This window comes from Polyodon spathula, chromosome 1 (assembly GCF_017654505.1).
Source record: "Polyodon spathula isolate WHYD16114869_AA chromosome 1, ASM1765450v1, whole genome shotgun sequence".
NCBI classification, from domain to species: Eukaryota; Metazoa; Chordata; class Actinopteri; order Acipenseriformes; family Polyodontidae; genus Polyodon; species Polyodon spathula.
In genome coordinates this window covers 98371592-98394324 of record NC_054534.1, presented here as the reverse complement: position 1 = coordinate 98394324, position 22733 = coordinate 98371592, and the positions used below count along the sequence as shown (strand labels likewise).

The following is a 22733-nucleotide window of genomic DNA, read 5'->3' as shown; positions in this document are numbered from 1 at the left end:
TATATATAAATATAAATCTGTTATTCCGCAATTAAAATAAAATGCTAAAATTGAGTTGTCGTCTCCTCCCCACATTATAAGGTATGCAAACAGTATTATTGAATAACAGTTAACACAGGAAGTATTTATTGGTATACTTTTAAAATTCTAAGGAAGTTACACGCTCGCCAGTGTGCCATCAATCAAGAATATAAACAAACTTACCACTACAAATACTTCTGTGTAGTAATAATAAAAAATAGTATTCATATTAGTTTATCTCCGAGTCTTTGTCATCTGAATAGCTATTGCCAAACTCATTAACCCAATCTTTAGGCATCTTTAAACAGTTTGTTCATAGCAACATCTCGCTGGCTACTGAAGTTAACTGCAGCTACGTTTCATCACGAATGTGACAGCGCAGCGCCTCGTTCAACCGTCACCTCTGTACACCAGAAGCAGTTTTACATTTTACAATTCAAAGCGGAACTGCCTGTGTTGATGATTGTATATGATAAGCGTATGGCTTTGGTTATCAAACAAACAAACAAACAAAAAAGCCTCAAGTGTAAAACTAAAGATTCTCCGACAACATAGAATATCTGTGTTTTTCCGCAGCAAACAGATTCCTAGGATCCCAGATGAGGCAACTTGGCATTTGGGAACAAAACAAACTGTGCCTGATTGAATTTAATGTCATTGCCCTTCACTTTTCACCAAATAAAGAACAGTATGAATTACATGAATGAATACACAGTTTCATTAGTTAAATATAACTGCCAAAAAAAAAAAAAAAAAAAAAAAGGCTATTGTCATAATAATATGCTCCAATAATTGCTGTGAGTTGACATGCATCTCAAATACAGTACACTTAGTATTTTAGTTAAAATATGAACAGTACTTTCTGGTATACTGTATGCCAGTTCATGAACACAGCAGGCAACACAACATTACTTGATCTGAAAAAATAACAAAGCAATAAAAAACAACTGACATCTGACATTTTGTGGCAGTGCAGTCAAACAGACTCCTTTCTTTCACAGGAGATGTGTCTGTGCTCTCTCTCACTCTCACTAAAAGACAGTGAATTAAAAAGCCCTCCAGATAAAGAGTTGCTTATCTTCAGCTTGGACATGTTTTTAATAATTCAGCAGGCTCATCATTCTATTACATGGCTATTAGAATGAAGGAGAGGCAGCACTCACTGGCCTGCACACAGTGCTGAAGAGAAACTGCATCTGCACATACCTCTTTGTACATCTCAATTAGCAAACACAAGAAAGGGCTCAGTAATGGCGCAGACAGATCAGTGCGGGTAATGAACTGCGGAAGTGTAATGCCCATATCCAATGCTTTTTTTTTTTTGTTTTTAGTGTGAAGTTTCGGGTACACAGATACCTTATAATAAAGTGTAGATTCCCATAATCAACCTTGACCAAGAGAATCATACAGTGCAGCTGTGAACTGAATTTTAGAGCAATACATCAAAATGTACCACCTGGAAATAGTAAAAAATCACATTACAACAATTATAAAAAAAAATCACATGACAGCAATTATAAACCTCAAGGGTCTCAGCCAACCTGGTCCTGACTAGAAGTGGTCGTTACCTTGAAATTATATTATATTTTTTTATATAAATGTCTGATAAAAGAAAATAATTCAATACAGCTACAGCTGTAGTCAAAAGTTTACATACCCCAAATGGAAGTTTATGAAATTTCTAGAAATTTCTCAAAAACAAAGAATTATAGGAAAAATCTTTTGTAGCAAAAGTTTTGCTTTTGTGGATAAGAGAAAAAAAGTTACAAGAAATAGATGTCTAAAAAATATATATTTATTTCATTTCACCAATTTTTTCGCAAAACTCCAAAAATGCTAATTCAAAAGTATTCATACCCCGACAAGAAAAATAAAATTAACAGGTAGTTGAGGCACCTTCAGCAATAATAACCTCTTTTAAACAATTAATATATTTGTCAATGAGCTTTTGGCATGACTCGTTAGTGATTTTTGACCATTCTTCAACACAGAATTGTTCCAGTTCATTCAAATTCTTCAGCTCATACCAAAGATCCTCAAACTGATTTAGATCGGGACTTTGACTAGGCCATTCCAGAACCTTGATTTTATCCTTCTTTAACCATTCTGAAGTAGATTTTGATGTGTGCTTTGGATCATTGTTTTGTTGGAACGTCCAGTTGTGCTTTAAACCAAGTTTTGTAGAGGAGGGTTTCACATGATAATGATAATTATAATAATGGTAGACATCTACTTTTTTTCATCATCCACAAAAACTTTGGCTACAAAAGTGTTTCCCTAAAAGTCTTTGCTTTTGAGAAATTTCTAGAGCTTATACATTTTCCACTGGGGTATGTAAACTTTTGACCATAATATTATGTACCAAATCTGAAGACAGTCTCTCAAAGTGGTCTTTGCCTATCCAGCAGAAGATCAATGACATTTGACATGTTGTGTACCGATTATATAACCCAGCAAATATGAACGGACCAAGATTATTGTAGAATGCAATGATGTACCAGACATGAAGACAATTTCTCAAAACGGCCTTTGAAGTCACAACATGGCCGCCACATTAGATCACAGATCCATAACCCTAAAAACTTGTACCAATCAGTTTGAGATCTATCAACTGCTGAAGAAGAGACAGCTGAAGATCTACAAAAAATAAAGGGGATTGTGGTTCTTGCCATTTTGGTTTATGGTAAAGAAAGCAATGTGTCTGTGGGGATATAAAATGGCTCAACCCTTTCTTGACCCCAGAGTATGAATACACTGGAACAAATAAGCAGATACACCTACTGTGTGATGGTGGAAGAGAAACAGATTAAAAGGTAAATTGGTGATAACTCTGTGCAACACATAAACAATTTCCTGTTTCCAAATCGGCACTCAAAAGCTGCATTCCACACAGTCCTGAAAAGTCACAAGATGAACAAGCTTTCACTGGTATGTCACAATGGAGTCCTTGTGTAACCTATAACAGTTATAATACTAGCAGTCTACTGGAATTTACAGAATTCTGGGGACTTGACAAACATTCACATGCAAGAATATTTGTTGTTTGGCTTAATTGCTGCTCAGAAAATGAACGCAGCCCCAGCAAATTCTATGTAAAAATGTTTTTCCAATTACAGTTCAATACGGATTACTCTCTGTGACCGTTAACAACACAGATTTACCAGCTGGCTGCCCACAGACGATAACTCTGTATTGCAGAAAGAAAAATGGAGCTTGACTCCATGTTTGTGTTTGATGTTACTGGACCGTAAGCAAACTTTTACAGGCTTCCAATTTCCCTCAACCAGTAGAAAAACACCAGCTAAAAGTGGTGCTACAGAAGTAAAATGGGTTTCATTTATTTCACACGTGGACAATCTAGCAACTCAGGAGGGAAAATGTTGTTTTATTCAGTCTGCTGTAATATTTAATATGTCCCAACAGACTGTGTGGTGGCTTTGTACACCAAGTACGCTTGGTTTAGGCCAGATTCAGGACCAGGCCTCCTGAGGTAAAAGCCCAGTGTTTTAACTGTGCCACCCAACTCCCTAGCATTCAATTTACCGGAAAGAATGTAGCCCTGGGACACTTGAGTGCTACATGCTGAATTTCTATGAGCCAAAACTGACGTTAGACCTGACAGATCAAGAGAGAAGGAGCCGAGCTGCAGATTCTCATTTACAAGACAACTGTGGCATTTCCAGCTGATCATTGTTTATTTCCCCTCAAGTGAGAGCACACACCTGTCAAAGTGCAGTCATGGTTGAACATGGGAAGGGCTCAAAACTACAGCATCCCAAAACAAAAGCCCCTGTGCTAACTACTGAACCATTATGTTAATTGTTTTAGGCAACACAAAAAGGGAGTTCAGCCCACTGGTTAGAGCAGAGCCAAATAATTGTTTGCAATGAGCTTGAAGTCAATAACTTTATTTTTTGTAGGACCACTGGTGAGTCACTTGGCCTTTATTGAAATCTTATCAATTAAGAAACCTGAGAACAAGGGGTTAACCTAAACTGCAGTGGTGGCTTCAATATTATATATATATATATATATATATTATATATATATATATATATATAATATATATATATATAAAAACTGTGGCATGTGGAGGAAGATGAACGTTATCACAGAGTAATAAAGGGGTGAGTACGGCTAATTGGAACAGTGTTGCTGCCCACTAAACTGTCTGCACAGTCATTCCCTGCCTTGCCGTTCCCCAAGGGGAATTGGATTAGGACAAACACAGGAGGATGACAATATAACCCATTACTTATACTCTGTAGCTGCTCTTTTTATTATTGTTTGGTTCAAACCGTTGTGCCCTGCAAGGTGTCTCCGGGGAGAGACAGCTAATGACCTGCCACCATCTGGGCAACCCCGGGTGGTGGTGTGTGTGTATGCATGTGTTCCACCTGGGCCATTTTCCACAGCTAAGAGGCACTTTTTCTCAAAGCGATTATTACTCTTGATTTATGTGGCCAGTCAATACGGAATTTACAGGGACCTTATTCTTTCTCATCTAAACTTTTATCAGCCGGCTCAAGATTAAACACAACCCCAGCTAGCCTCAGAGTACCATGCTTTATCAAATAATACAGGCGTCTTCAGTTATTCCGAGTACCGGTAGTTATTTTACATTTGTAAACATTTCTAGGCTTGCCAGCGCTGGTGAATTAGTTTTTATATACACACACTAAAAGCTTCTGAATCCACATGTATGGATGTCTGTTAAATAAAATGCATGTGTGACAAAGCATGGTATCTGTCATTGAATATTGCCAGCTGCTTAGAAATTAACACTGAAGCTGAAACAAAACAGTAAGCAAAACCATTGATCCCATGACCAACAGTTTTGCCTCACTAATGCCCCAAACTGACAAGAAACACAGTGTATTATTCCAACAATGAACAGAGTGCTTGTTTGACCCTCTGTATCTAATGTAAGCTCCAAAGTAAGTACTGGCAGACAGTAGTGAAGGGGAGGCTACAACTCTAGTCCAACTTCACCTTTAAAATGTCCCTGGGACCTTCTCCTTGCTGGATGCCAACAAAATGGAGAAAGGGATTTTACCTAGAATGACCAATACTTTCGTAACCGAGTCTGTTCAATATAATAGTAAACCAAAATGTTTTTTACAAACGTGTTAACTACACTTGGATTGTAAAGCAGTTTGGAGGGTGTATACCAGTGATATGCTGTGTTGTTGTTGCCGTGCCAAAAGGGTATATTTTATCAAGGTATGTGTCTACATAGTATTCAGCCTGCTAGCTTAAGCACCCAGTGTGTTTTTAGTTCAGGCTTTAACTAAAACTATGTTGAAGGCCTCTAAAACAAAGGTGGCAAAATTCTGTAAAAATGTTTTGCAGCGAGACCCTCAATAAAACAAGGTTAAATTGCAAGTCAAAGCAGTTTCTATAACTCTCTAAAGAAGGCAGCATACAAGCCTAGGAAAGATACGTCCACTAGAAACAGCAGACTAATCTAAAACATAGTTTGTATACTTATGGTCATTTCTGTTTCTTTTTTCAGCACAGGATACTAGTGTACTTGGAACTTAGTGCACAAAAAGTTAAGAAACATTAGAATTTTCTTTTTTTTTTTTTTTTTTAATAAATCACAATTTACAAAATTGATTTAATTTTCAAAATGCTCATTTAGTGAAAGAAACAAAAAACAAGGTCTGGGTTCTCAACTCCAGGTCTTGGTGGCTTTAAGCTGTATGTTTTTTTGTTGTTAACAGCATTAAATTTACTGGATACCAATTTTCTTGGAAGCTGACCTGGGATTGACCATTTACTCATGTTATCCCTGGACTACGGTAATCTGATCTGAAGTATAAAATATTCTGGTGAAGTGGCAGGATTAGAAATTCAGTGTTCCACAGGATTCATGAAAGTCGATGAACAGATAAGCTGTAGATGATACTGACGTTTCAATATCCCCACTGCTTATCAAGTTATGGAATTTGTGTGTGTATTACATGAAAGGTCAGGGTTCTGAACCACCAGTGACCCCAAAAACAGGAATATTAAGTCAGTCCTAAAGCTGCTGGCTCCTACCCCATTTGCTGTGCTGCAGAAAAATGAGAAAAACCTTAAACATGGTTCAGGAAAAAAAAAGACCCATAAAACAGAAGATCCCAGTTACTGCAGGAAAGAGAAAACTAGAGAGACCGGTTAAGTCTCTTAAACATCTCCTGGATTTAAATGTTTAAACAGTTAAGGTGAACATACAGTTCACTTTAGTCAGAGCTCATCAGGGCACTTTGGGGTTGCGTTAATGAACCATTTCTGCAACAAAATTTATCACATGCCCGGGAGAGACCACGGCATAAACTGCTCTGTTAATTAAAAGAACTGAACCTGCCTGGTAAAGTGATGAATATCCACCGTCTTCTCTGGCTCGATGTATCTGTAGCATTATAGGTACAATAAATACTTACAGCTAGAGTTTGCACAAACAAGTAGAAATACACAATAAAGTGAACTTGAATAATGGGATGTTTATAAGTGTATTTAAGATGCACACACAATACTACAGTATGTACTACTAGCAGTCTTGGTATGTACATTATTTGTATTATATGTCAAATATGAGTCTCCACTCCTGCTTTCGTCTAACCCTTGCTATAAACAAGACCTATAGTATACTACTCATAAGGTTTTGTGAATTTGTTTAAACATGGCTGTTGCAGTGCGCATTTTAATACTAATGTGACAGGCTGGTCATCCCAGCACTGAACAGCAGTTGGGTGGAGTAATATGTGGCAAACTGAGAAGTTTGTTATGGAGAACAGATGGAATAAAGACATATTCCGCATGAGTGAATGATTTTTCCCCTTGTACTGTATATTATCACCACACTTAGACAGATTGTAATGGGATTGAATAAGGACAGCTCCAAATGAGATCACTTTGGTTATAGACATCCAGTCTCATCCTGTCATACCACTGATTTCCACTTAATGTCATTTTTTTTGGGGGGGGGGGGGGGTTGGGGGCTAGGGCATAAGATTAGAAGATTTCATGTAAGCAATTTGCTGTACAGTACTGAAAGTATGATGTCACAATTCAGCCTTCAGAACTGCCTACAGAATGTTAACAGCTTTCTTATTATTACGATGTGCTGTACTTGTGTACAGAATACTGAAAATAAAGAACATGTGTATTCAATGCAATACCTAGCACCATAATTCCAGACAAAGCAGTCTTATACTGCCATGCCACTGATGACCTCCTTCAAGTCAAGTTTGCTTTTCCACACCATTTTTGTTCAGTTTCTGAAGTGATATTAAAAATGTTTGACTGTAATTGCCATTGTTAATACTGAAACAATGTCATTTCAACCACCTAAACACACTGCACTACGCTACACTCTTTATTGCCTGATTTACAACAAATGGTTATTTGCCTAATATATCTGCAGTATAAACGTTTCAAGAAACAGCGATATACATGTCAGCCCTTTCCCTTATACTGTAAGTAAAAATTGACAGTCCTGTTTCATGTACTGACAAATTCCCTAATAATCCATACTCATGCTGTGTATTGATTACACACACATTATATTGGTGCTAGCTGAATGCACCATGTGTGAAACTGATACTGCTGTAAATATCACAAAGGACTTTGTCTACTGTAAAAAACTAAAAACTAATCACTGACCAATCTGGCATGGAATTTAACAGGCAACCCAGAGGCTTAATCTGTATCGGTCACCCTGCACAATCACTTATTAGCACAATTATTTACAGCTCTAAACACGGCTTGAATGACCACAGGCTTCTTTTGTGACTGTTGTCAAGACATACAAGGCAAGAGGAAATGTCTTGGAATGGTAATGATAGTTCCAGGACTGCCGTATCACTGCTCCAAAGCACTGAGTTTGGTCCTGCAATTAAGAAGGGTCTGCTTGGCTGGGTTTACCCTGTGAATGCTCATGTCTGCTGGTAATCTTCCCGGATATGAAGACATGTCAGTCTCACGCCTTTTTATTTCGTACGCTAACGGTGCCGGGGCAAATATGGGTTTTTCATGTTTGAATATTCTTTCAAATTTCAATGAATTCGGAACTAGCAAAACGTTCAAGTTCTTAGGTATTATTTTATGGATTTTGGTTTCTTGTGGGATAAATGAACAATTTTAGCAAACATGGATATTTGCTACTTCTGGCAAACATGAAGAGTGCAGTGCACTACCCCACCTCCAAAGGATAAGGGCTACACATTTACTGATTGCATTTGCTACTGTAATTTTAAGGGGTTTTAAGTCCTCTATTTCAAGCAGAGCCAAGGGACATATTCCACAGTATGTGGTTAGCTGGCTTTTCCCTGCCAGAACCTTGTGGTAAAAGAACTGTAGTACACCCAAGTTTGGATTTTATTTTTTTCTTTATAGTAGCATATGTTAAAACTGAAGTAGTTTTAACTTTAAATCTATTACATCAAATAAGCTGACAAGTTAGGAGTTTCCATAACTTTGCCAGTTTAATTTTTCACGATACCTGGGAAAACACAGGGTTCCTTCGTAAGAACATAACTTTGCCATTAGGAGAGGGGTTAAAGAAGAAATGTTTAAATGCTTCATAGATTGGGAATTTGAAAAAAAGGCATTAACTTCTTTCAAAACATTTTTGACAGTATCATGACTTCTGTTTGGTAGGGAAATAAAATGGTTTCAGGCAGGGATCCAGATGGATTAGCTTGCACTTAAATGATCCATCTGTTTGCTTAAAAAAAAAAAAAAAAAAAAAAAACCTTAATCCAGACGGATCATCCCTGTTCAATATGCCTGGACTTTGAAAATACTGAAATATATGCAATTCCGCACATCTAGAAGTGTGGATACACAGAACTGTCACATTTAAATGCTAGATTATTATATAACATGCATCATCTGCATGACATATGTTCACATTTCAATATGGTTGTGTGTGTGTGTGTATATATATATACACACACACACACACACACACACACACACACCGGATGTTATTCTAAATACATATCACGTCAATCACCTAGCAGAAATGTTGAATGAATATAGGTGACTCAGATGCTTGCAACAGTCAGAGCTACAGTATGACTGAACTATCTGTTGCTGCAGTACCAACTCCCCAGCAGGGGTCACCATTTGAAGTGTGCCCCTTAACACCTCTCAACTAAATTTTACAGTGGTCTCTTACTGTACAATCTCTTGCACTAACTGTACTGCACCAAGTTGTGCACAGATTAAGGCCTATGCATAATTTACAGTGCTTTTGAAAGGACCAGTGTGCAGAATTAGAAACCTTAAAAGGGAGACACACCAGCGCTGTATCGGTAAAACCAAGAACCATCATTGGGGGGATAAACGCATCACTCACATTATTTATGTGTAGCATCTTGTACCATTTCTGGTCTTATCCTTCTTCATTTCAGTAATCATTCAGCTAAATACTGAAAACCTATAATACAAAAAACGGTAATACAAAATAGAAAATGTCTAGCTCAAGCCTGTAATAATTGTCATCTCTCCTGATATGATGCTTATGCTGCACTGGCGGCGGTGGCACAAATTTAAATGAAATCTCATCGCAACAGATGAGACCACCTAGCTGAAAGCATATTTATGAGATAATGGTCATCATATCTGGCTTAACCCATTCCATACCAGGTGATTTCAGCAGAGAAAAGCTGGCTTTAGCCAAGGAAATCGGTTCGAGCGATTACTATAATATATATATATATATATATATATATATATATATATATATATATATATATATATGATCCGATATATATATATATATATATATATACATATCCTTCCATACCTTCCATACAGGGTGATTAGAAAATAAGCATCAACGCATCATATCTCATGTGGTAAACGTACTTTCTAAGTCACCCTGACAGAGATATAGATGGACAGATGCACAGATGGACAGATAGTATACAGGCACACAGTCGCAGACAAAAAGTATTTAGGCGGTGTGGCAAAGTGGTTTCAGTGCGCTGGTGTAGATGTGATGCAATGCTTAAACAGACGGCAGACAACAAAGTTCACAGTCCACACAATCCTTTATTTGTTTTATAATCCAGGTCGTTGCGATCGTAAATAATAATCCCTGTCACTACACAGCAATGTGTACTGCACAGTGAAACCACGGGGTTCAGTTCCAAAATAATAAACACAGTTAAACGCACACAGATCACAAGTCCAGAGTGAGTGCTAACATGCGAGTGGTGAAATTCAATTTACTAGTGAACAGTAGTGCAGTGCTGTCTGGGTTGGCGCTGGCCTTTAGCAACAGCTCACAGTACGTGTTAGCCATCTAACAAGAACAAAACATTTACAATTAGCACGACAAAAGCAAAGAAACACTGACAGTATCTTTTACAGTCCTTCTCTCGCAACCATAACAAAAGGAGAAGTTTTTTGGCCCCATCCCCTTTTGTATCCTCAACCACGCCCCCTTGGTTGGCTTTTCCTCCAATCCACGATTGCCACATCGCCTCCCATCTGGGACGATGATTTGGTGTACTGTGGCTCTGCCACCTTTCTAGATGGCCTACTTCCACCATTTCCCTGGAATACAGCTTGCAGTCTGTTCTTGTATTTTGAAACTAGTTCCTGACATCTTTCCAGAGATATTTTTGCCCATTCTTCAACACATACAGCTTTGAGTTCTGCAATCGACTTTGGTTTCATTTTTGCACCAGCAGCCTTAAGGTCAATCCACAACATCTCAATGGGACTCAAGTCTGGGGACTGAGATGGCCAATCCATAACTGTAATCTTCCTTTTTTTCAGAAATTCATTTGCAGACTTTGCAGAATGCAGGGTCATTATCCTCCTGGAGTAAAAACTTCTGTCCAACAAGCATTCTAGCACTGGGTAACAAATGAGAGTGCAAAATGTCTTGATATTCTGCAGCATTTGTTGATCCTTTAATACAAAGGTCAACAGTGTCTGAGGAAGAAAAACAAGCCCATACCTGGAGCTAGTTGCAGTAGTTCCTGTGTTTGTCAATAATAGCCCAGACAGTGCTTTTTGGTAAATCAAGTCTTTCTGCTATTTTTCTGGTAGTTTCTCCTTTTCCTTTTAGTTGTATTAATGTAATTCTAAGATTGTTGCTATTCTCTAGTTTTAACCATTTTTGTTGCTTTTTTGAATCACACATTTCTAATTTATTTTTCAGCACTTGATGATTATGTTGTATTTACTTATTCTATAATTATCATCATCAGATGGTGGTTTTCAATCATGACGATTGTCAATAATTAGCAACAAATGGGTTTCATACGAAATATGTTGACTGCCCAAATACTTTTGTCAAAGTATAAAATTAGTAGAGTTGCAAATCAGGCCTGTGTAGATTCCCTGAGGTGAAAGGCTTGGCAACGACAACAGGAAGTGAATACCCCTGGTTAGCAGCAATTCAGCAAATACAGAAATCCACAACTGACACTGCAAGTAACAGAACAATTTCCTCATCAAACAGACTACTGCACAGGGTTCTGAGAAGGAAGTGGAATAACCTCTACTGTACACTGTTTCAAATATCTCAGCTACTACTTTACTGTACCCACTGCTGCCTGACAAACAAAAAGCAGATACCAAAGAATAGTGAGTACAGCTATGTAGTGGTGCCCTCTGCCACTCCAAGAACTTAACAGATACTCATTTTGATTCTGAGGTACTTTCAGCAGCAGGAGGTTATGGACGTCATAAATTTCCAGATCTCTATTAAATAAATTTAAAACGATTATTTTGAAAAGGATAGATTCTAAGATTAGTGTTTGTATCCTGCACCAATTGCCATGTTTGATCCTTAATTCACAGGTGCATCTGAAGTTATTTTTGTCTCATTAAAAAATAAAAAAAATTATATATATATATATATATATATATATATATATAGAATATATATAGATATATATATTATAATATATATAATATATATTTTATTTCAGAAGTTTCTGTATTTAGAGTTACAGCACAGTTCCTAGGGAAAACTATTCTTTTCTTGCTGCTAAATAAAAATCACTGAAAGCTGATTCATTAACCAGGGCATTGGATTCACATCTTGTGATGCCATGACGCACAATCCAAGAAGTGGACCTAATGCACACCCACCAGGGAAGATATCTCCCCAACAACACTGGGCTGGTTTAAAAACGTCTTTCCATACTTGCACCAAGTCACAACCAGCTGAACTGCATCAGTGCCTCTATAATTTAATATGCAGATTTCAAGTGGTGCTCCTATACTCATTAGGTCCGAGACATATTGTAGGGAAACCAGGACAGCTTCAAATACTGTGCATAATATGCCTTCTATATAAGGCGTCTCTATATCAGCGGCAATAAAATGGTAAGCTTCATTATTTATATGTTTTTGCTCAAAGAGCCAGAGAGAGAGAGAGAGAGAGAGAATGAAATACATGCATTTGGTATATACCCTCCCCCTCCTTTAGCCTCCAATCAGAGCAAGTTAGCTTGTTCTGAGCCTTCAGGCAATTATAATTTACGAGGTTAAAAGAAGGGAATATGAGCATGAAACATTACTCAGTGGCCACTGCAGTCCTTCCTGACAGATTATCACAGCCTGACGTAGCATTATCACCCTATTGATACCGGATGGGTTTGCAAAGAGGAGGCTAGAAAGGGAGGGGGTGGGGGGTGGAGCTGCCTGAACCAAATTAGGCAATCCTTCAGCAGAGAAACAAAAAAAAAAAGAGAGAGGCAGAGGGAGAGAAACGCAGAGAAAGCAGCAAGTAGCCTGGAGCAGTCAGCAGGTCACACAGTGTGTGCAGTGGCAAACTCAGTTTACAAAGAGACATCTGTTCCATTACTTCAATGCATTGTAGCTAATTACATCCTGGCCCGTCTGTGAAATGACAACCATTTATTCTCCACTGAACCATGAAATCCTAACATGTTCAATGAAAAGGCAGAGAGAAGCCCATGTGACAATTAGCGTTTCCACCACGGCAGTGTTAGGAGGCAGACGATGATAAACATCAGGTAATTTGCCATGATCTCGACCGGAGAGGCCAGGGCTCAAGGAAGTAGTGGCAGGCCACAGTAGAACATTACGCTTCTCCCAAAAGGACATTACTGTACATTTCAAAAAGTCTAAAGACCAGAGTGGCTGCATACCTGAATAAACAACACAGGTATACAAAAGAGCAGGAAAAGTATTCTTGTACAGGCACTGTAGTATTTACACACTTTTACCACCAAACCTTGTCACCATAACAACCATAATTGACAATAAATCAGGTAGACTTGTTACGGAACACAACTTATTATTTTTCTCAAGATAGCATTTACTGTCAAAAATGTAACAAACAGTTGATCAACAAATAACTTTGTGTGTGTGTGTGTGTGTACATATCTATACTGGAGTGTGTGTACGTATGTGTTACGGGCAAAGCCTGAATTGCCCACATAAAATAACTTATTTAAGGCTTTGATCGAGCAAACCGCGGTATGCCCACTGCTTCATGGGCAGAGTCTGAATCACTCCCTCTGGTCTTTCATTCCTGTTGAGTGACAGGCAGACCTTTGGAACAAGGAATCAACATGCGAAACCCCATTGACACTTGCGTATAAAAAGGACAGCATTGTTAATAACGGATGCAGTTACTGGGTGGAACACGAATGATTAGCTGATTCACGTTGGACAGTGTTTATGACGTGATCTAAACAGTTGGAAAGCATACTCAGAGGAGTGACAGAGTGAAAGTTAAGTACGCCATACATATCTAGATTTTAATCATTTGTTTAAAATAAATTAGTCTTATAGATGTCATTAAATATTTAATTTAGTCGTGTCATCAATAAAAATGAATTTTTATTTACATTTATAAACATATGCCTATTTTCTGAAACCAGACTTCCTGTGTAGTTTTTATGAATGAGATGAGTGAGTGATCGAGTGAATGATGCTACTCAGGTAGGTGGGTTGAACAAGCTCTTTAATCATAGCTCTGTCCCATGAAAACAGAAAATGAAAGATCTTTGAGATTCATTTCAGACTTTGACCAGGCATTGTTGGACACGCCTATATCTGCCCGGAATGAAAGATCTTTATGATTCATTTCAGACTTTACCCAGCCAGTTTCGAGTTTACAGTTACGGTGCCTTCAGGAAGTCTACACCCCCTTGAACATTTTTTTCACATTTTGTTGTGTCAGTGCCTCAGAGTTCCATGCATTTAAATGAGAATTTTTTTTTCCGACTTATCTACACACCATACTCCACACTGTTAAAGGGAAAATTGTTTTTATTGAGGAAAAAATTGTATTAAAAATACAAAACTGAAATATCATAATTGGATAAGTCTCCACCTCCCTGAGTTAATACTTGGTGGAAGCACCTTTGGCAGCAATTACAGCTGTCTCTACCAACTTTGCACACCTAGATTTAGCAATATTTGACCATTCTTCTTTACAAAACTGTTCAAGCTCTGTCAAGTTCCTTGGGGAGCATGGATGGACAGCAATCTTCAAGTCATGCCACAAATTTTCGATTAGATTTAGGTCCAATTTGTTTTTTGCATACTTCAAATGGGATTCAAGGTGGGCTTTCTTGAGTAATGGCTTTCTTCTTGCCACCCTACCATACAGGCCAGATTTGTGGAGTGCTTGGGATATTGTTGTCACATGCACACTTCGACCAGTCTTAGCCATAAAAGCCTGTAGCTCTTAAAGTTGCCATTGACCGCTTGGTAGCCTCTCTGATCAGTCTCCTTCTTGCTCAGTCACCCAGTTTGGAGGCAGGGCCTGATGTAGGCAGAGTCTTGGTGGTGCCATACAGCTTCCACTTCTTAATAATCGTCTTGACTGTGCTCCAAGGGATATTCAAGGACTTAGATTTTTTTATACCCATCCCCTTATCTGTGCCTTTCAACAACTTTGTTCCGTAGTTCTTTTGAAAGCGCCTGGATGTCATGGTTGAGTCTTTGCTTTGAAATGAACTGCCCAGCAGAGGGAACCTACAGGAACTGCTGAATTTATCCTGAAATTATGTGACTCACTACAATTGAACACAGGTGGAGGCCTCTTGGTGTGTGATTTTGAAGGTGATTGGTTACACCTGAGTTAATTTAGGATTGCTATTACAAGGGTGGTGGACACTTATCCAACCAAGCTATTTCAGTTTTTAATTTTTAATTAATTTTCTACAAATTTCTAGAATATTTTTTTCAGTTGAAAGTTATGGTGTAGGATGTGTAGATAAATGCCCCCCCCCCCCCAAAAAAAAAACAAAAAACATTTTTAATGCATTTTAATTCCAGTCTATAAGGCAACAAAAGGTGAAAATTTTGAAAGGGGATGTAGACATATATAATATGATATATGATAGACAATACATCAGACAGACAGACGACAGACCAGACAGACAACATATATATATATATATATATATATATATATATATATATATATATATATATCTATATATATATACATACACACACACACACACACACAGAGTGGTGTGTAACTGATTGTATCGCAGTTTTAAAATGTAAAATTTTCACACGCGTACAGGCTAAAAACACCGGTAGGTTCGAAACTGCTTTGTTCTTAAGCACGATTGTAAAGTAGTCTACGCGTACAGGAACACCTCCAAAGAGAACACCCTTGGGGCGAAACTGATTTTTCCCATTGTAAATTAACCGGCTAAAAGAACAGGAACTTCGTGTAAAAGAACACCTTGGCACCGCTAGCAATTCGTTCACAGTGGGTACAGTACTGTTTTGTAACCTGATAGCTAAATCATCATCAAGTTTAAATTAAAATGGTTTATTCAGCTAGATTGTCTTGCGGCACACTGCTTGGTTTATTCAGATCTTTCAAGAATTGCTGTCCTATCATTGACTCGTTTTGTATTCTGATTTCCACGAGCGCACTTCATCACTTTGATTTTAGTTTATTAACATACATTTGCCTGTTACTTTTCTCTTAATTATTCTGTTCATTTCATATGTTGATGGAAATATGTATTTATTTACTGATTCATATTGGTTTCTGGAGGTCAACTCCATCTTAGAGAACACGTCGCCTAAGAGAACACTTCGCTTGCTTCCCAAGAGGTGTGCTCTTAGCCGGAGACTACTGTATACTAGTGTGTGTGCATGTGTGTTTTAATCTATCCCAAGAAGTCATGTAAGCAAAAAATATCATATGACTAGGAATAAGAATAACCCATTACAGTGTCATGAAAAATAAAGTCAATGTTGGATATAGAACTAACAGCTCACGGTCCTGTGATAGGGTTTCAGCCTAAATTTTGGGGTTGAACCCCCCCCCCCCCCCCCCGCCGGCACCCCAAAAAAAAAAACTCCTTCACAGCTAGTGCTGGTATCACCTTCACAGATAATCTTTCAGAGACGCTCGGGACTGAATGCACATAAAGGACTAAATATTCTCACAGCCCTTAAGATGACTATCTGTCTAGAACATTTTAATTTTTTACAGTAGATATAAACTGTTAAACTAATGTATTTATATATTTATTTTTTACAAGAACTGTTGGCTTTAAAGTCATGTTACCCTGGGATATTGTATTTGACCTAAAAAAGCCAATACAAACAATTACAAAAAGAGGGTCCAGTGAGGGTAGGGTTGAGTTTCCAGGAAGTAGTTCCAGACAAGCCTACAATATCAGAACTGCACAGGCCAAATGATCTTTCCTGGTTTTCTTGAATATTTTTAAATGTCCCTGATAAAAGAACAAATTATGTTAACTTTTGCCTTTTAAAATTAACAATTAAGAGCTGAACCTTTTCTTTTTGGGTTAAAAAGGCCTACAGTGTCATGATTTTACTAGTAGAATGGCAGCACAGCTCTGGAGCACAAAGGGAATCAGAGTGAAGAGGGTAAGGTGAAGGGAGGGTCAGCAATTCTGTTTACGGCTTCAATCCGGACAGCGGAATCTGCTTTGATACATTACAAGCAATGGTAAAAAAAAAAAAAAAAAACTTCATAAACCTGGCCCATGGAGCAGAGGTCTCTCGCTCTGATTTACGCCCACACATTAAAGTTTTTTAGATAGTGAGGAGTCTTTCCTTCTGTAAGAAAGACTAATACATGTACAGTGTAAATGTACTGTAGTACGGATAAAATACTTTATAATGTTCAGTATGCAGCAACCTCACCTCAGCAGTCCGATTCACGCAAAGCCGGTACTGTTCAACTGAATGATGCTACTGACAATAAAACTACACCTGGAAAACGTAACTCTACTGATACATTTTTACAACATGTGTACTCCTGACTACCAAATTATTTGAACTGGAAAAGAAAAAAATCGTTTCGTATCGCAAACATTGCAGACTGCTCAATTTAAAGATCAATAGCAGAAAAGCAGATTCAATAAATGCAGTATAAGGTTCTGTATGTAAGCATTTACATTCCAACAACACACATATTTAATAGTTACTAGCAGGTAGTAATCAATGGGAAAGTGGCCTTTGTTCATAAATCCAAAATTATCTTAATGAATTTTAATAAGCAGAGTTTTCAAAAACAACCTTAGAGAAAGTGGGTATAGACATCCGCATCAATCATGCTTTTTCTTTTTTCCTAGCTCTCACATATCCATCCTTCATTCGAAATATGGTTGTTTTTTTAAAAAAAAAAAAAAAAAATTCACAGACCCAGCTTTTTCAACACTTTAGCATCAAACTATCATCATGATGACCAAAAAAAGTTAACAAGGTCAATGAAACCTGTTCATAAAACTATCTGGTGTGAAAACTGATGGAGAATGAACCAAATCAGGAGCAAGTTGGCTCAAGTCATACCTGATGACATGTATTTTAAACTGCATTAAATTGTGCATCTGAACTGCGAACACATATCTACATCTGATAACTGCATTTTGACCAACAGGCTAAGCAATTACCAGGAATCTACTAGGGCCTATAATTAAAATCCATTGTGTACAATACTGCCACAGACTCTCACCCCTGACCTACAAACATCATCTTTGAAGCTACAAGTCTGCTCGTTAATTAAAGCACAAAATGTTAACTCTCTTCTAAAATACAGGACGCCAATATTCACAGAGCTCATAAAAGAATGTGTGTAACCCAGCAAACTGACAAAGGGTGCTTGATTGGGTATAGGTAACCCACCCCTCACAACTATTCTATTCCAAGCCCATCCTAAACTAAAGACTCGCCACACAGTATTAAAACACCTCGCATGACAACACTCCCTTATCCTACATAAACCTCCTGCCGACTTCAAAGTCGTCTTTTGCTCTGGGCTCCATTTATTAAAACACTTTCCTCTGCTATCTGAAAGGAAGGAGATGCATGGTTAGCCATCTTTTTTTTTTTTTCTAACTGCCCTTTTAAAATGCACTTCAATTTGCATAAGTAAATGATCTCTTAAAGGAAGGGGGAAGGGAATTCATTAGACCTAATCATCAGACACTTGTGCAGAGCTGCTGATGTCCTCAGAGTAATATCCAGTAGCTTCTATTTCTCTGCATTGCATATGAAGCAGTGCCTTGTTAACATACAATCACAGAACATGTACTACAGCAGATGAGCCTCAGTCAAAGGAGTGTTAACCAATGAGCGGGCAATGTGACAATTGTTAAGCCGATTTAAAATTATCACAAAGCTGTAGACACTCAATTCAGAATGTTGTACTGTATCAATCTAATCCTAAAACTATCTAAAAAAGCAAGTGTAACCCTCCAATCCAATAGGACTGATTCCAGTTTAATGTCACAAATGTCAGAAGCAGACCATTATTTCTGGGACACTGGTTCAAAAGTTATTCATTCGGCAATTAATGTATGGAAATAAAACCTTCTGAGAAAGTTGTCTGAACTACAGTATCTAGGATTTACAAAACAATTCCTGCTGTTAGGATTGACTAATGGCATGTGAAACTTTGCCTTGGAACCCCTGCAGCCCAATATAACCCCCCCCCCCCCCACACACACACACACACCCACACCCACACCCACACAAAATAAAGGAGCACTAGCAGTGATGTCACACAGTTTTGTACCACAGTAACAATTATAATTCTTAAAAACAGGTTCCTGTCACCCAAAGACTGCCAGTGGCATATGAAACCTCAAAGACTCCTGGCTGACAAGGAAGTATAGCTGACCTATTATTTTCTAGGGAACCTTTGTCCTGTACTCGTAGACCCCAGCCCAGAGACACTTGTTTTCCATTCTTTAACTCTGCAATCTCCAGCCTTGGAGTGATCCCTCAAGCAGCTTATCAGGCAGTTCCAGCTTTTCATTTGAAGTGCAATCTCCTTGTACAGTACAATGCGCAAGAGATGATCTCTAAAGGTTGTCAAGCGTCTTGAGACAGCGTAGCCTTGTGGAAAGAAATGAGAGCAGGGATGTTCCTGGTAGAACCGGGAATTGCTTAAGACCCACATAGTCTCCTGTCTAACAGTCTCAAACTACCAGTCAAGAGGAAGAGTTGCAGAAAATTTAAATTATAACGTTACAAGAAAAGGTTAGTTATGAGGGGAAAAAAATAAAAAATTCAACAGGCAAGAAAACTAGACAAAGGGCTGGTTTCACAGACCCTGCATAGCACAAGTCATGGACTACCTTGGGTGTCCTTCATAATTTCAAAATTGAAGGCAATTCAAGGGAAATGCAGTTGTACTACTCTGGAGTATAAAAAAGGAGGCAGAGCTCAGATCATTGATCCCAGGGCTCTCTCTCACACCTCCAGCTGTGCACTACCCAGGCAGGGTGACGACGATCAAACACCGGATGAGCAAAAGATGAAAAGCCACTTGGGCCTCAGCTCCTGCCTCCGTGGGATTGAACCCAAGAAAGCCTCGGCGTGACGCAGGAGCACACTCCTCAGGCAGCCCCGTCGCTGGCTATTATTGGAAAGGATTAAGGCAAAGAGCCTGGCAGACCCAGCCTGCTTTACTGGCGAGCTGATTGCCCGCCGCTCAGCTGCTGGTAAACAACCCTCTCATTAAAAGATGAAGCAACAAAGGTTTTCAAATCCCTTTCCGGAATTTGACCCCCCCCCCCCCCCCCCCCCCCCCCCCCCCCCCCAAATCCCATCCATCACTGTATACCTTTACTCTCATGTATAGTACATTATGCTTAATCTCATTGAAGGTACACCACTATGGAGCTGCACTCTCTATTCAGTCTGGAGGTAGTCCCCCAAAGTGTTCTGTGCTAGGTAGCATCCTCATTCTCCTGTCCAGCAGTTTTAAGGAAGGTGAAATGCACATCACGTTTGAGTTTTAACTGTTCAAAATGTAGTTTCAGTGCGTTAAACAAACATTCTTTTTAGTTCACATGCCTACTGTTCTGATCTCTCCTACAGTACCACATGTACTGTAGTTCAGTCTGGAGTTTTGAGTGGTTATCTTTCCTAGATCTGTATACAAGTCTTCAGTTATGTAAACAAAGCTAATTTACCTGTTAAAAGTATTTCTATTAGCAGACTACTTTATACTATCATCCTGTCTCAGCAATCTGGATGCATTATTACAATTGTAATGTGTGTATTTTACAGAACGCAGTCGTCAAACCTCCTGTTTTGCTTAGAAGAAACCGACCCCTTCACATTCAAATTAAGACGACGAGAGGTTTACCTAACACACCCTTCTCCAAAAGCATGGGTTTCTTCTAGGTAAAGTTAGAGCTCTCTTCATACTCGATAATGTGCCAGGGTTGGGGTCAATTACAGTTTTTCAATTCAAATTCCATTTTAAAATCAATTTCCAATTCCTATTTTTCCTCAAATTAACTTCAACATGAAAGCAGTTCAACAATCACAACAAGGATATTGTCTCTAATATGAATTCCAACTGTTATTGGGAATTGAATTTAAAAAGGAATTGAAATTTAAAAGCAGGAACCGACCCCCCCAACCCTGGTACATTCAGTTTAAAGGATGTCACCATTTGTAGGCAAAAGCCAGAGCATCCTGCACAGAGGATTTCATCAAGCCCATCACTGCCAGACTCATCACTTGTTGCTTACCTTATCAACACAGTCTGTTTAAAAAGTACACAAGCCAAGTACAAATTGTCTTTCGCAAATGTAAACTGTGGAGGAAGGCAGAACACCTTCGGGATATTAAACTGAAGTCAAGGTCGACTTTGTTGCTTTGCAAAATCACCAAAGTTTATATTACACAATATTGGTGTGGCTATCCTAGACAATTGGCACAGCAGCACAAAGCAACAGGTTACCACTGTATGTCATCAAACATTGAAAGTTCCCAAACTTGTTTGCCTCTCTGAAAAGTAAAAATCTTTCATGACTGGCAACGGTGGGTTCCACCATTTTATGGACGGACATCAATGCACAACAATGTTGCCATGGTTTACACAAACACAGTGCGCTCCGCAGATAAAAATGAGCACCCATTTTGTTGTACAAGCTCCTCTTATCAAGTGCACACTAAAACAATGGGCTCCCTGATAGCTGCTGCCTGTTGCCAGTGATAGGAAGCTGGGTTCCAAACAAGCTGTCCATTACTGTGATAGATACTCTAATAATAGCAGCATGTATTTTATCATTAATGTCCCCTAATGTCCTTTTTAATGCCATTTCAAACTAACACACTTCTTTGTCAGAAGGCACAGCTAGATAAGTGTGTATGCAGAAAACTACGCCACAAACCCAGAACATATCAAATAAAAACAAATGCATCTGACAACATAAAATGGCTGAATCACCAATTACAGTAAACTCCAAAAAGACATTAGTGCAAAATATCTACAAAAGGTAATTTGAAGCAAAATTACTTCATTTAATGTGTTACTTAATAAATAAATGTAATCCGACTATTACTAAGCTCTTGCAGGTTATAAGAATGGGTGAATCAAATCATGAACAGTGACTGAGAGGCTCAAAATAAAAAGTGCTTTGTTCAAATCAAGTCCAATCGATACTAGATTCTGGACAGCAAACTCTGCGAGTGCTCTAAAATCTAACCTAATGGTTAGGTGAAGGAAGTTCTAATGGGAATGATCCAGGTTCAACTTCAACAATTTTAACCAACTGCACCAAGTGTGTTCATCACTCTGTCGGATGTCTATTCTGCAATCCTGTAGAAATGGAAATAGGGATTACTGCTTCCAGCTCATGTTTAAATTCCCTTACCTTCAATTGTTTTAAGTTTTTATTTTATCTACAAAGGAAACCCCTGAAAGCCTGAGGGGAGGTTCAGTGTACTCAGGTGTGATGTCTCAGTATGCAAACACTGATCTGAGTTTATAGCAGCAGACTTAAACAGTAGGCACGAGGTACCAGGTCGTAATCATGTCTCACTACCCATCTTCCTTTATTTATTTACATATTTGAAGATTTTTACAAAAACGGACATGTTTCAGGGTCTCCGCTATTTCCGTGTATTTGACTTCCTTGCGTGTGGATGCCAGAGACTAAATTTAAATGGTAGAAATGCAAAATGATTAGGGTTAGGTTGGCCAGGGTGTCCTCAGCTCACCACGCACCAGCGCCCCCTGTAGTCTGGCCAGGCGCCTGTGGGCTTGCCTGTAAGCTGCCCAGAGCTGTGTTGTTCTCTAATGCTTTAGCTCTAAGGTGGCTACACTGTGAGTCTGCAGTCGGCCGATGGTGCGTGCTTCGGAGGACAGCATTCGTCTTCACCGCTCCCGAGTCAGTGTGGGGATGGTAGCGGTGATCAGAGCCTAAAATAACTGGATATGCCAAATTGGGAGAAAATAATAATAATATAATTTC

General features: G+C 38.6%; 1 protein-coding gene across 2 annotated transcripts in view; it reads right to left on the bottom strand.

The window, feature by feature from the left end:
• The window catches only part of LOC121325155 (mastermind-like protein 3), a 139184-nt gene that overhangs the window by 17938 nt on the left and 98513 nt on the right, over positions 1 to 22733 (bottom strand). The window lies entirely within an intron of this gene.